Genomic DNA, 15,132 nt, shown 5'->3' with positions numbered 1-15,132 from the left:
AAGAGTTATGCATATTAATACCAACAAGAAACCCTAAACACAAGATACAGACTTAACTAGACATTCAAAGATGTTAACATTTATAACACAAATGAAAAGATGCGGACTATTTTAAGTATAGATGACAGGGCTAAAGAAGAAGAAGAAGAAGAAGAAGAAGAAAGAGAGAGAGAGAGAGAGAGAGAGAGAGAGAGATACAATGTTAAGGTTATTGACATGAAGGGAGGATATCGCTGAAGACTTCGCTGGGGTTATATTTGCAGGGAGAGGCTTTTAGTCCCCATCACTACAGCACAGACATAGAACTAGAAGCATTACTAGAGTACATGGTAAAATCTGCTTTCCCTTGTGAACAACAAGATTTGCTCAATAACTGTCTTGTTATATTTAATGGAGTTTTCCCAGTGGATAGAATATTACATCATCTTCCTGGCGTGCACTCAGGACAAAATTATTTCTTCTTTTGACATTTCAGCTGATGACTGTGCAACTGTTTGGAGGTGAGTTGGCTGCTGAATCTCAAATTCTGTAGATTTTCCAATCTCTGGACATATAAAACCATATCCTTCCTCAAGAGGTATCTGATGTGTTTCTTGAAGTTTTCCAAGCAGACAGAATGTCCCATTATATTTTAAGCTTGCATTTGAGACAAACTTATTTCTTCTTGAGTTTGGACAAGCTACAGAATCTGAGATTCAGTAACTGGCTCACCTTGAAGATGGCTGCACAGTTATCAACCAAAATATTGGTAGAACAAATAATTCTGTCCTAGATGTACACCCAAAAGATGGAATATACTGTCTCACTGTCTGCAGGTATGTAAGATATGTTAAGTATTTGGCATCAGCCCCCCCCCCCCCCCCCAACTCTAGTTTGTCAAGACAGTATACTCAGTATGTATATGAGCCACACAGCAACTATAAAAGCACCAGATTCATACTGGGCTGGGTTACCCCCATTATCTACACATCATATAAATTAAACAATGGAAAATCCAGAATGGAATGTAACAATATTACGGAAATGATAGTTGCTACTCACCATATAGTGGAGATGCTGAGTCATGACTCAGCATCTCCACTATATGGTCAGTAGAAACTATACTTTTCATAATATTATTACGTATTATAAATTAAATTCTCCCATTGCAGTTTCCGTCTGTCCATTCAGGCTAATTCAGGAACTAAGTAGAAATTTTATATGATTTTTATTAAAAGTCAGATTAATTCACAAGGAAGATTAGTGTATATTACTACATAATATAAACATGGTGTCCATCCATAGATGTTACTGCTACCCATGTGAAAATGTGAGCAGGTCACTAGTAATTGTGAGCAAGTGGTGTGTGTGGGTGTAATGTGCATAGCATGCTAGATTCTTTCTGGCAGACTTGAAATAAAATCCTTCATGCATAGTTCTTAATTTAGTGAATGTTGTGAGGTTCGCTACTTCACATCTCAAGCTTTTAAAATTAGATGCTACAGTTGCAACACACGATGCCAAAAACTCACATGTCTAAGAGTTCTCTTTTAGACTTCCTCTGCCTTCTGATCAATGAGTGCACTCAATGGAATGCCCACATGAAATGCTATTCAAATGAATCTCATGATGGTAACAGTGTCATATAGTGCAGCCAGAAAATTTGGAATGTTTGTTACCTAGGTGTTCTGTGGCAACAGTGGTTGACAGTTCATTACACTGCAACACAACAGGAAGTTACAGCTTTCTTGAGTGTTTCACACACTTGGCAAAGGCTATTATTATGTTAGCAGTGAAAATACTGCGTCAATTTAAACTGGAGATTATTGTTCACGTTTGTCAGAAAGAAACTGTGTAGCAAACCTTGGTCATTATTCCGGAGCCATCCACGCAAGGAATTAAAAAACTGGTGCATTCACAGACATAGAAAAAGTTACTTGAATACAGTAGTCTTCTTTGGTTTTGGAATCAGATCAAGATGCATCTGGGGAGAAATTATCCATCAAGACAAATCTCAAAAAGAAAGGAACATTTGCAGTCCAGCAGAGGAAACTGAATATGGGTCCTCAGGACTTACAGTTACATCACAGCTTGCCTTGGGATGGTTCTTAAGGAGCCTCCACTGTTAGTCAACAAATAAAACGGTAATGCAGACAGTTAGGCTTTCAAGTGATATTTACTGTGTAGCTGATGACACTGAACTTACCATATGGGAACTTACCTTTTGAAATGGACTGCTGGTGAGGCCAATACAAAATGCACCACCTGCCCTCACACCACTACGTGCAGTAGGGTCAAGCAGACTACATAGTATGAGGGAAGTTCCTGAAGTTATTTTCATCATTGTTTTTACAAGAGAAGAGATACACCAGGTGACACAAGCAATCACTATACAAAGCCACACACAATCTTTGGTCATTCAACAACAGAAGGGACATCAGCAGAGGAGGAAAAATACATGCACAGAGCACCGTAGAAGAGAAAGCAGCTGTAGATTGGTGTGCTCAGTATTTTTTGAGTACACATCACAATGGCAGACGGACGTGTACTGACAATATGCTCACCAATGGCACCTTGTGCTTTTATCTGGTATGAATAAGCACGAAGGACCAGTGTGTAATGCCTACGAACTGTGTACAGTGGAGAGGTCATGTCTCATCATACGGTTGGTCGCTAGTATCGCATGTTTAGAGAAGGAAGACAGAGCACAGAGGATGAAGACCAAATGGGTGTCCCTCCACATCCATGAATGAAAACAACACTACTAGGGTTCAGGACATGGAGTTAGCGGACATGTCCATAATGGTTTCAGGACACCGAGTTTTACCAGAGCGGTTTCTTTAAACTGATTGCACGTTATAATAAATGTTGCAACGTTGGTGATGACTGTTAAAAATTAGTACAAAGTGTATAGTTTATGATGTCGTGGTGTATTTGTTTTTGGAAATAAAGTTTCCATTTGAAAAACAATGGTGACACTAACTTTCAGAATATCCCTTGTAACAGCACTGATGATCCATATGCTACATTTACATAGTATATGTGGGAGAGAATTAGGGACTTTTGAAAGGTCTATGTAATAACTCTCTGAGTGGGGCCACTCGGGAAAGAAAGAATGTTAAGTTTTACCATACCACTGTCATTCAATTAATGCAGATGCGGCATGTATGACAGCTTTTTATTTCTTTTTATTTAACAATAGGCTTCAGAAGCTGAATTAGGCAACCACTTCAAGCGACTGATTACTGAAACAGACCTCAGTATAACTATATAGTCCTGAGTCTTCAGAAGTCAACAACATAGGTTTCTGAAGGGAAACTACTCTCCAATATCCAATCTTGTGCCTTCCAGATGGCTCCCTGAAGTTGGTATTAAGTACCACCCATTGATGTTGCATGATGGTGTGGACAAGTCATCTCCATTTAATGACTGTGAAACTGTACGTGGATCGGTTGGTTGGATTAAAAGAGGGGGAAAGGGACCAAACTACAAGGTCATCAGTCCCTTGTTCCGAATAAAACAATGCCACAAGTGTGAGAATAAAACAAACGGGACTGACAACTCAAAACGGAATGAAAGGAAAAATTACATGAACGACGAAGGGTAACAAACATGTAAATGGGCAAAAGGGGACAAGAAAATGCAAGAAATGGGATGAAGAAATTAAAACAACAAAGCAGATTACCATGGCTGGCTGATCACGAGAATAAAAAGGAGAAGCCAGTCACTTTGCAACACATTAAAACTTACACCGTAAAAGCACTAGGGTGGGGGACACAGGGGGACAAAGGACATGCACTAAAACTTAGATCAAATGATAAAACCCACCTGTAACAATTGTGTTACTAAATGTGACACTTCTGTCACTAAATGTAACTGGGTTTTCTCTTTTGATGCAAGTCAATTGTCAGGATGAGCATTCTAAAGCATTCTGTCAGGGTGAAAATATTAAATAAATTAACTTTTCCCTCTTAACAACATGTGGGCAGGGTGGGTTCTTCCTTGGCTCGGGTATGAGGTCGAATGAAACATCATTTTTACATAAGATAACTTTTATTGAAGATTTGTACAACTGTATCTTACGGGATGTTCTGGTTCGGAGAGCGGCAGCTGTGTCGTTTGTGAAGTCTTCTGCTGCGGCGGCGGCGGCGTCTGATTACGCGTAGCGGTGTGTATCTCGTGTCGCCGTCTCACCCAGTTGACTGGAGACACGCAGCGCGAGGTGGCCCATTTAATTATTGCGAGCGAAATTGTGCATCGGATGATACCTTGGGTGTCGCGTCCCAGTGTTTCTCTTCTCTAAGCGGCCGCCTGTGTTCTGCGTCGGCCAGCGGCCGCTTAGAGAAGAGAAACACTGGGACGCGACACCCAAGGTATCATCCGATGCACGATTTCGCTCGCAATAATTAAACGGGCCACCTCGCGCTGCGTGTCTCCAGTCAACTGGGCGAGACGGCGACACGAGATACACACCGCTACGCGTAATCAGACGCCGCCGCCGCAGCAGAAGACTTCACAAACGACACAGCTGCCGCTCTCCGAACCAGAACATCCCGTAAGATACAGTTGTACAAATCTTCAATAAAAGTTATCTTATGTAAAAATGATGTTTCATTCGACCTCATACCCGAGCCAAGGAAGAACCCACCCTGCCCACATGTTGTTAAGAGGGAAAAGTTAATTTATTTAATATTTTCACCCTGACAGAATGCTTTAGAATGATCATCCTGACAATTGACTTGCATCAAAAGAGAAAACCCAGTTACATTTAGTGACAGAAGTGTCACATTTAGTAACACAATTGTTACACACCCTCACGAATAAAACTTAAAACTAAATCCGCTGATGAGGTATTGTTAGAGAAAATTAGCTGCAATTAGTCTGGTAACCCAAGATTTTGTCGCTGGGCAGTCAAAGTGGCACAGTGCACAAGAATATGAGCCACTGTCAACCGGGTGCTGCACCAACACTCGGGAAGGTCTCCACAGCGCAGGAGGTAGCCATGGGTCGCCAAAGTGTGGCCAATGGGGAGTTGGCAGAGGACAACTGATTTCCTGCGAGAAGCCCACATTGAAGACTTCCAAACATTCGTAGTCACCTTAATGACACGCTGTTTGTTGTGTGTACTGTTATGCCATTCCATCTCCCAAAGCCGAAAAACCCTATGGCGTAAGTCAGAATGCAGGTCAGGTTCAGAGATACTCATCTCCAGAAGTGGTTTCCGCATAGCCTGTTTGGCCAGCCTGTCGACAAGTTTATTGCCTGTGATGCCGACATGTCCTGAGGTCCACACAAACACCACTGAATGATGGGACCGGTCCGGAGCATAGATGGACTCCTGGATGGACGCTACCAAGGGATGGCGAGGGTAGCATTGGTAGATACCTTGTAGGCTGCTAAAGGAGTCAGTACACAGAACAAACGATTCCGCAAGGCATGAACAGATATACTGAAGTGCATGAGAGATGGCCACCAGTTCTGCAGTAAATACATTAGAGCCATTGGACAAGGAATGTTGTTCAAAATGCCTCTGTGGACAGAGGCGAAGCCACCATGACCATTGGCCATCGAGCAATCGGTGTAAACCACTTCAGAGCCCCAGAACATGTCAGGAATTGAGAGGAAGTGACAGAGGAGAGCGGCAGGGTTATTAGAGTCTTTAGGGCCATGCAAAAGGGGCATTACAGGATTCACTGTGGCGTGTAGTGAACTAGAGGACTTTCCTTTCCATCTGCCGTTTGAGGGTGTGAAAAAACTGGGGGATAGTTCTCTGACGCAGAGGATTGAGCACAGTGCTCAACAAAGTACTTGGCTATTGCTTTTGTGTCAGTACATAGCACACCATTGATGGTAACGTCAAAGACACCTGTTGGGGTCTGGTGACTTATGGCACCCAAAGGTCGACCCGTACCTCTCCAAACACTCCTGCTTCCGTCGTTTTATAATTTAGTGTACACGGACATGGAGCCGCTTAAAGGCTATCTGATGCTTTAAGGAAGGGTGCCACTTATGTCGCTGTAGAGCTCGCCGACGTTCTATAATTGCATCAGCTACTTTCGGCGACCACCAAGGGATTGTCTTTCACCAGGGGCACCCTAAAGAGCGAGGGTTCGCATTTTATGCTGCAGAAAAAATTGCGGTAGTCGCCTGCTCAACCATCAAATCGATGTTATCACGTGTGTGAAAGTCAACAATGACATCTGAGGTGAAAGTTTCCCAGTCCGCCTTGTTTAAAGCCCATCTGGGCAGGTGTTCATGGGCCTGATGCCGGGGCAGTGACAGGAAGATAGGGAAGTGGTCACTACCACACAGGTCCTCAAGTGCTCTCCAGTGGATGGAGGGAAAAGTACTGGGCTGCAAATTTATAAATCAATGGCCGAGTAACTACCATGAGCGACACTGAAACGTGTGGCGGATCCAGTATTTAAGAGGCAGAGGTCAAACTGAGACAGTAAAGTTTTTTCATCTCTGCCTCGGCCAGTACGCACAGTGTCAGCCCACAAGTGGTTATGGTAGTTAAAATCTCCCAAAAACTCTAAACTCCACCTGACTCTTGGTTATAGTCGCTACAATTCCTGTAATATTCCTTATAGCCGTGGAGAGCAGGGGTTTGCACTGTCCAGAAACAGGTTTCCTGGAGGGCAATGCAGAAAGCAGGTGTAAAGCTTAACAGTTGCCGTAGCTCAGCCAGGTGGTGGAAAAAACCGCCACAATTCCACTGGTGGATGACATCACCGTGACACTGGGAAGGCATGGAAAATTCAATGAGGCAGTTTACACCTCAGGGTCATCTGTTGCCACTGACTTTTTATCTGAGCAGTCTATATTCATTGTGTCTGAGGGTCCGGCAAGCTCCAGGTCCTTAGAGGATGCCAGAATCTCCACCCCATCTTCAGACAGAGAGGTTGTAGGTAGCTAGCGGTGGTGTGGGTGCCACTATAAGTTCCTTGTTCTTGGAGGTCTTCTTTTTCGATTTCTCGTACTGTTCCTTGGGTTTCGCTGGCTGGAAGGAGTTCACTGAATCAGTCTCTGGGAGTGAGGACAACAGTGTAGCCCTATGACCAGCAGCTTTTGGGCTCTTCAGCCACTGATGGGCGTCATCTTTCCCACTAGCAGGAACCTGGGAAAGGAGTGACTCAAGGGATCTCTTCCTAGTGAGAGGAGCTGAAGAACTTATGCCTCTCTGGCTCAGAAGTGGGGACTGAAATCCCCGGTGGTTGGGGGGGGGGGGGTGTCACTCCTAAAGTAGATGGTGTGGGAGCAAAAGTAAGGGAAGTGCCCCCACCATCAAGGGGGCAGATGTAGTCTCCCGGTTCTTAGATGCAACAGCAATTTGAGGACCTGATGGGGCGACAACTGTTCTCATAGCGGCGGCGTATGAGAAGGTCATAGCCACAGGATGTACGTGCTCAAATTTCCTCTTAGCCTCGGGGTACGTCAGTCGGTCCAGGGTCTTATATTCCATGATTTTCCTCTCTTTCTGTAAAATCCTGCGGTCTAGTGAGCAAGGTGAATGATGCTCTCCGCAGTTGACACAGATGGGAGGTGGGACAGATAGAGTATTGGGATGCGATGGACATCCACAATCTCGACAGGTGGAGCTTGAAGTACAGCAGGAAGACATATGGCTGAACTTCCAGCACTTAAAGCACTGCATCAGGGGAAGGCTACATGAGTTGATGCCACAGAGGTAGACCATCACTTTGACCTTCTCGGACAATGTGTCACCCTCGAATGCCAAGGTGAAGGCAATGATGGCAACCTGGTTATCCCTCGGACCCCAATGGATGCACCGGACAAAATGAACACCTCGCCACTCTAAATTGGTGTACAGCTCTTTGTCAGACTGCAAAAGAAGGTTCCTGTGGAATATAATACCCTGGACCATATTTAAGTTCCTGTGAGGCATGATGGTAACAGAAACATCCTCAAACTGGCCACATGTGAGTAAAGCCCATGACTGATCAGAGGATTCTGTTTTCATCAAAACTGACCCAGGGCCTATTTTGGACAAGCTCTCCACCTCCACAAACTTGTCCTCCAAATGCTCCACAAAAAACTGAGGCTTCCTGGACATAAAGATTCCCCATCAACTCTCGTACATACGAGGTACCAGGGCGAATAAGCTTCACTGCCATCCTTAGCCTGGTGTTCCTCCCATGGTGTGGCCTGGGAGGGAAACGACTTGGAGTCATATTACTTAGCATTAAAGTTAGACTTTGTGAGCTTAGAGACTGCTGGCGTTGGACCACTAGCAAGAGGTGACGTACTACGTACGCTTCACGGCATATCATCCGTCTTGATGCCACCCACTCCGACCAGGGGCCCTTCCGACAGGCGCCACCCAGTCGCGGCAAAGGCCACCTGGCAGGATTGATATTGCCGGGAGTCCCGATGCTCCAGGGTGATGGGCATCTACTCCTTGGCATATGTGGGGAGTTAACGGTGCAGCCATCAGCAGAGAGATCCCTGTGTAGTCAGGGGGCTACAACCAACAGGGTACATTGTGGCCCCATCACAACAGACTGGCTACTGTGCTGGACATGATGAGCAAAGAATTCCATGGTCCTCATCAGCGCAGAAAATGACACTGCGTAGTGGGTGGAAGAAAACGCACCCAGGAAGGTGTCTTCGCTCAAGATATGGAGGATGAGCGGGACTGCAATGCGACGAAAAGGAAGTGGGCTAAAGATCTCAATGCACAATGGACACGATGCACCATGTAAGACGCCCTTCCCCAAATGGCTCACTCTTCGGAAAAATTTTGAGAAATGGAGGTCAAACTCTACAGGGGACCATCACATAAAGGCCGAAACGTGAGAGACTTCTTTTAGTCACCTCTTACGACAGGCAGGAATACCTTGGGCCTAATCTAACCCCCGGACATGCAGGGGGGGGGGGGGGGTGGACACTGTACATCCTACAGCTGATATGAGGGTGATGAACAGGCTTGCGAAAAGAGTAACACTTGGAACTGATTCTTGTTTTTTATTAAATACGTCGTTACTCAGGACTGTTCCAATTTGAATATGAAAGAGCCAAGACAAATTTCAGGATAAAAGTTAATAGACAGGAAACTTATCACAATACATAGAGCACACAGAGGACACAGTAGCACCGGACGACGTCTTACTCTTACTGCAGATCAAAGATTGATGTTAGTATATGTTTATGATATAAGAAAGCATTTTGGATTGTGGATTCCAATTGCACGAGGTGGTCGGTGGTGAAATGAAACTCTCAAAAGCCACTGTAATGTTGGGAAATAAGCTCTTGAGATTTCCCGTACTAGAGCAATTTCACACAGTTTCTGCACAGTTAGTTCATCATGCTGAATACTATGGATTGCCTGGGATTGTTGAGGAAAATTGATGGCTGCATATATGATAAGTCTTGGCAACACCTGTGAGGATGGTTTGTGTGCTCTCATGGTTGCCATATCATTTCCAGCATTCCCCTCTTCTTGTCTTATTAGATAATGTGTCACTCTGTACAATTTTTTAAACTTAATCTAGCTGATAAAAGAGAGATGATGCTTGCACCACTGAAGTAGTTTGTAGAAGTGTCCCAGAGATATCCTTTATCACATTATATTTTTGAGACTCTGGACTGGTGAACACTCTACTGCTTGGTAAATGGTGTGTGTGTGTGTGGGGGGGGGGGGTGGAGGAGAATAATAATGGGATTAGAAAATGTTTACTGTTGATTCTTTTCCTCTGCGGAGATGTAGAAAGTGAAAGAAAGGAATAAATTTTACTACTGTTCATGCACTACATGTGTGGTGTGTGGGTGGTACCATGCATGTATTTCCTAATATTCAGTGTTGGGTTAGTAGTGATTGAAGGTATTGAGATTTAGCCTTGTACTACTTCTTACAAAATTGTTTCGGTTCATGGGGTACTTTTCTGAATTAGTCTGAAGGGGACGAAAGAAGAGCTTACTAATTCAGGTCCAACTGCCTGCAGTTCTTTCAGCCAATGACTGAAAATTAGTTTAATTCTGAGAAGAAGACACCAATGTTGATGTCTTTTCTTCCCTGCATATGTCAGAGGAGACTGACACTGCTGCTTGCACTGATGTGGTGGTATAAACTTTTTTTTTTTTTTTTTTTTTTTGTTTTTTTTGGAGGGGGGGGGGGGGGAAGAAGAGGTTCTGGATGCTAAGGGTGAAGGCATCTTTTCTCTCAGCCAAGTACTCTATTTTGTTGTGTGACTAGACGATGAAATCTCAACAACAAATTGACAGGTTGTGGATCTTTCATATTCTTCCTCACTTATTGATAGGACACAAAGTCAACTGTTTTATACTTTCAGTTCTTCTTCTCTTCCTTCAACATATGACACATTGCCAATTGAGAAGATGCTTTCATGGGGAGTCTGTGCACACAGGAGGTCGTTCACCAAGCATTTAACTCTGTACAGCACTTAGACAGGTCTCATAAATGAACTCGCTGGTGCAGCAGAAGGATCTACACCTAAATTTTAGATACTTAATGCACTGATGGACAAAAATTTGCAACACCAAATAATAATTAATGCACAGCAATGAAAGTTCGAGAGTACATTTGTCTGGGCACACTATTTAACTGATTAACATTGCAAGATCACAGGTTAAGTGCAAGATAAGCTATTGCAAATGTGAAATGCTGGTACATTAATAACTGATGTACCTGCAAGAATGTTGAATGTCGGGATGCAAATATGCATACACTGTGATGCACAGGTGCTAGGTGTCAGTTTGTGAGATGGAGTTCCTTGCCTGTTGAACTTGGTCAGTCAATACAGGAACAGTGCTGGAGATGTCGTCCAATCACCACCCATACATGCTTGATTGGAATCAGATCAGGTGATTGAGTAGTCCAAGGCAACATGTCTAAATCTGTAGAGCATCTTGGGTTACAACAGTGGTATACGGACAAGGGTCATTCTGTTGGAAAACAGTCACTGGGATGCTGTTCGTGAATGGTACAACAGCTACTGCTGATACACGTCTGGGACATGTTTTATTAGATTCACCAGATCAATAACAACAACATAAATGGAAATCGTGTTTACTTTAACCTTGTACAGTTTTGTGAGGGCTTCATATTAGCGAAGTTTCTAAATTTCAGGCATAATCTTTTATTAGCCGTAACTCCATAACTAAACATTTGCAGACTTACGTTAATATGAACTTTTTCCATTAGTTTTACTTGTAGAATAACCTATTAAAATATTTGCATATATTCATGAATCACCCTGTATATTGGGGAAAGTGCTTTACTACATTTATCTTGGCCTGACCTCCTTCCCATGGTATTTCCAAAGATAAAAATGCCTGCCTACACTGAAAACTTTGGCACACTCCAATGGGAAGGCCATTTTAGCATGGTAACTGGTGGTGACACTTTTACACATTTCACTGCAGATCATCCATCCCAATGCCACTCATTCTGACCAAAAGGTCTCTCCATGAGCATCACCAGCCACAAAAAAATAAAATGAAATGATTGTATGGCATTTATTGGCCAGGATATCCCCTTCGGGGTTCGGCCGCCGCATTGCAAGTCTTTTTAGATGATGCCACTTCAGCGACTTGCATGTTAATGATGAAAATGATGATGAAGGGGACAAAACACCCAGTCTCCTGCCAGGAATCGAACCCGGGCCTCCTCATGTGGTAGGCGGTACCGTTACCACTGCGCTACAGAGGCGGACACCAGCCACAGCAATGGCTATCTGGCTTGGAAGCCACTGCTTAGTGTCCTAGTGTCCAAAATGAGATAGACATAATCATTTAAAATTGGTCCTTAACAATTTGCAAGCAGAATTCCATAGGCAAGTTCACATCTCTCTTAAAAAGTCTGTCAGTTCAGTTCTCTCAACATCTCTATGTCATTCTTCCTCGGGTCACACAAACTTGTCCCATTTGGGCTGCCCTCCTTTGTACCCAGTCAATATCCCCTTTTAGTCCTACTTGCTGTGGGTTCCACACATTTGAACAATATTCTAGGGTGAATTCATAAGTGTTTTGTATGCAGTCTTATTTTTGGACTGACTGCAGTTCCTTAGTATTCCACATATGAACATCAGTCTGCCACCTACTTCACCTATGACTGAGCCTCTGCGATCGTTACAATTCACATTCCTGCAAATTGTTACACTCAGGAATTTGTACGAATTGACCTACTCTGACTTGCTGATAATGTTGACATAGGATACCTAGTTTTTCCATTTTTTGAAGTGCATGATTTAAGTTTCTGCACATTTAACTCAAGTTCCCAATATTTCCACCACTTTGAAATCTTATCAAGCTTTGGCTGAACATTTGCACAACCACATTACTGCATCACCTGTGGAAAGTCTGATGTACTATTAATATTGTCTGTATGGTTGTTAATATATAGCATGAATAGCAAGGGTACAACACATTTCCCTGAGGTACACCTGAAGTTGCTTCTACATTTGTAAATGAATCACCATCTAGGACGATAACAATGAAGAAATCCCCCATCCAGTCACGAATCTTCCGTGGTATCCCGTATCTTCATACTTTCAATAATAAGTATGTGTAACACTGAATCAAATGCCTTTTGTAAGTCAAGAAACAATGTATCTACTATAGGTGCCGGATGTCAGTTTGTGGAACGAAGTTTCATGCCTGCTACACTTGGTCAACACAGGGGCAGTTAATGCTGTTTCTGGGTAACACTGGAGTTGTCATCTGATGATGTCCCATACATGCATTATTGGGGAGAGATCTGGTGATTGAGCACGCCAAAGCAACATGTCAACACACTGTGGAGCACGTTGAGTTACAACAGCGGTATGTGGGTGAATGTTATCCTCCAGGAAAACACCCCATGCAATGCTGTTCATGAATGGTAGCAGAACAGGTTGAATCACCAGACTGTTGTAAAAATTTGCAGTCAGTGAGTATGGGGTAACCATGAGTGCTCCTGCTGTCATACAAAATTGCATCCCACACTGTACCTCAAGGTATAGGTAAAGAGTGTCTAAGCAGCAGACAGGTTGGTTCCAGTCGCTCACCTGGCCGCCTCCTAACCAACAGGTGGCTATCACTGGCACCAATGCAGAACCAGCTTTCATCATAAAACACAACAGATCTGCACTCTGCCCTCCAATGACCTCTCGCTAGCCTCACTGAAGTCGCAAACAGGGGTCATTTGGTGTCGGTGGAATGCGTGCTTCAGGTGTGAATCTGAGATGCTCTTGAAGTAATCAATTTGTAACACTTCGTTGTGTCACAATGGTGCCAACTGATGCTCGAATTGCTGCTGCATATGCAGTATGATGTGCCAGAGCCATATTATGAACATGACAGTCTTCCCTCACAATAGTGCCACACAGCTATCTGGAACCTGGTCTTGTTACAACCGTACCTTCCTGTGACTACCACTGTCAGCAGTCACATACAGTGGCTACATTCCTGTTAAGTCTTTCTGTGATATTGTGAAAAGAACACCCAGCTCCTCTAGCCCTTTTACATGACCTTGTTCAAACCCAGTGAGCTGTTGATAATTGTGCCTTTATCAGCTTAAAGGTATTTTGGTCTAAAATCAACTCACTACGTCTAATCTCACAGGTAACTAATGTTCATGACCACTGCAACACGTATTTAAAGCAAATCTGATTTGCATCCTCATCTACATCTACATCTACATCTATACTCCGCGAGCCACCTTACGGTGTGTGGCGGAGGGTACTTATTGTACCACTATCTGATCCCCCCTTCCCTGTTCCATTCACGAATTGTGCGTGGGATGAACGACTACTTGTAAGTCTCCGTATTTGCTCTAATTTCTCGGATCTTTTCGTTGTGATCATTACGCGAGATATATGTGGGCGGTAGTAATATGTTGCCCATCTCTTCCCGGAATGTGCTCTCTCGTAATTTCGATAATAAACCTCTCCGTATTGCGTAACGCCTTTCTTGAAGTGTCCGCCACTGGAGCTTGTTCAGCATCTCCGTAACGCTCTCGCGCTGACTAAATGTCCCCATGACGAATCGCGCTGCTTTTCGCTGGATCATGTCTATCTCTTCTATTAATCCAACCTGGTAAGGGTCCCATACTGATGAGCAATACTCAAGAATCGGACGAACAAGTGTTTTGTAAGCTACTTCTTTCGTCGATGAGTCACATTTTCTTAGAATTCTTCCTATGAATCTCAACCTGGCGCCTGCTTTTCCCACTATTTGTTTTATGTGATCATTCCACTTCAGATCGCTCCGGATAGTAACTCCTAAGTATTTTACGGTCGTTACCGCTTCCAATGATTTACCACCTATGGCATAATCGTACTGGAATGGATTTCTGCCCCTATGTATGCGCATTATATTACATTTATCTACGTTTAGGGAAAGCTGCCAGCTGTCGCACCATGCATTAATCCTCTGCAGGTCCTCCTGGAGTACGTACGAGTCTTCTGATGTTGCTACTTTCTTGTAGACAACCGTGTCATCTGCAAATAGCCTCACGGAGCTACCGATGTTGTCAACTAAGTCATTTATGTAAATTGTAAACAATAAAGGTCCTATCACGCTTCCCTGCGGTACTCCCGAAATTACCTCTACATCTGCAGATTTTGAACCGTTAAGAATGACATGTTGTGTTCTTTCTTCTAGGAAATCCTGAATCCAATCACAAACCTGGTCCGATATTCCGTAAGCTCGTATTTTTTTCACTAAATGTAAGTGCGGAACCGTATCAAATGCCTTCCTGAAGTCCAGGAATACGGCATCAATCTGCTCGCCAGTGTCTACGGCACTGTGAATTTCTTGGGCAAATAGGGCGAGCTGAGTTTCACATGATCTCTGTTTGCGGAATCCATGTTGGTTATGATGAAGGAGATTTGTATTATCTAAGAACGTCATAATACGAGAACACAAAACATGTTCCATTATTCTACAACAGATTGACGTAAGCGAAATAGGCCTATAATTATTCGCATCTGATTTATGACCCCTCTTGAAAATGGGAACGACCTGCGCTTTCTTCCAGTCGCTAGGTACTTTACGTTCTTCCAGCGATCTACGATAAATTGCTGATAGAAAGGGGGCAAGTTCTTTAGCATAATCACTGTAGAATCTTAAGGGTATCTCGTCTGGTCCGGATGCTTTTCCGCTACTAAGTGATAGCAGTTGTTTTTCAAT

At 43.6% G+C, this 15,132-nt stretch overlaps 1 protein-coding gene across 1 annotated transcript in view; it reads right to left on the bottom strand.

Moving 5' to 3' along the window:
• Window positions 1-15,132, bottom strand: part of LOC126252068 (bifunctional coenzyme A synthase) — a 120,723-nt gene that overhangs the window by 42,082 nt on the left and 63,509 nt on the right. The window lies entirely within an intron of this gene.

The sequence above is a fragment of the Schistocerca nitens genome, chromosome 4 (genome assembly GCF_023898315.1).
Source record: "Schistocerca nitens isolate TAMUIC-IGC-003100 chromosome 4, iqSchNite1.1, whole genome shotgun sequence".
Taxonomy (NCBI): Eukaryota; Metazoa; Arthropoda; class Insecta; order Orthoptera; family Acrididae; genus Schistocerca; species Schistocerca nitens.
The sequence above is the reverse complement of the archived record's forward strand: the minus strand, read 5'-3'. Positions and strand labels throughout refer to the sequence as shown.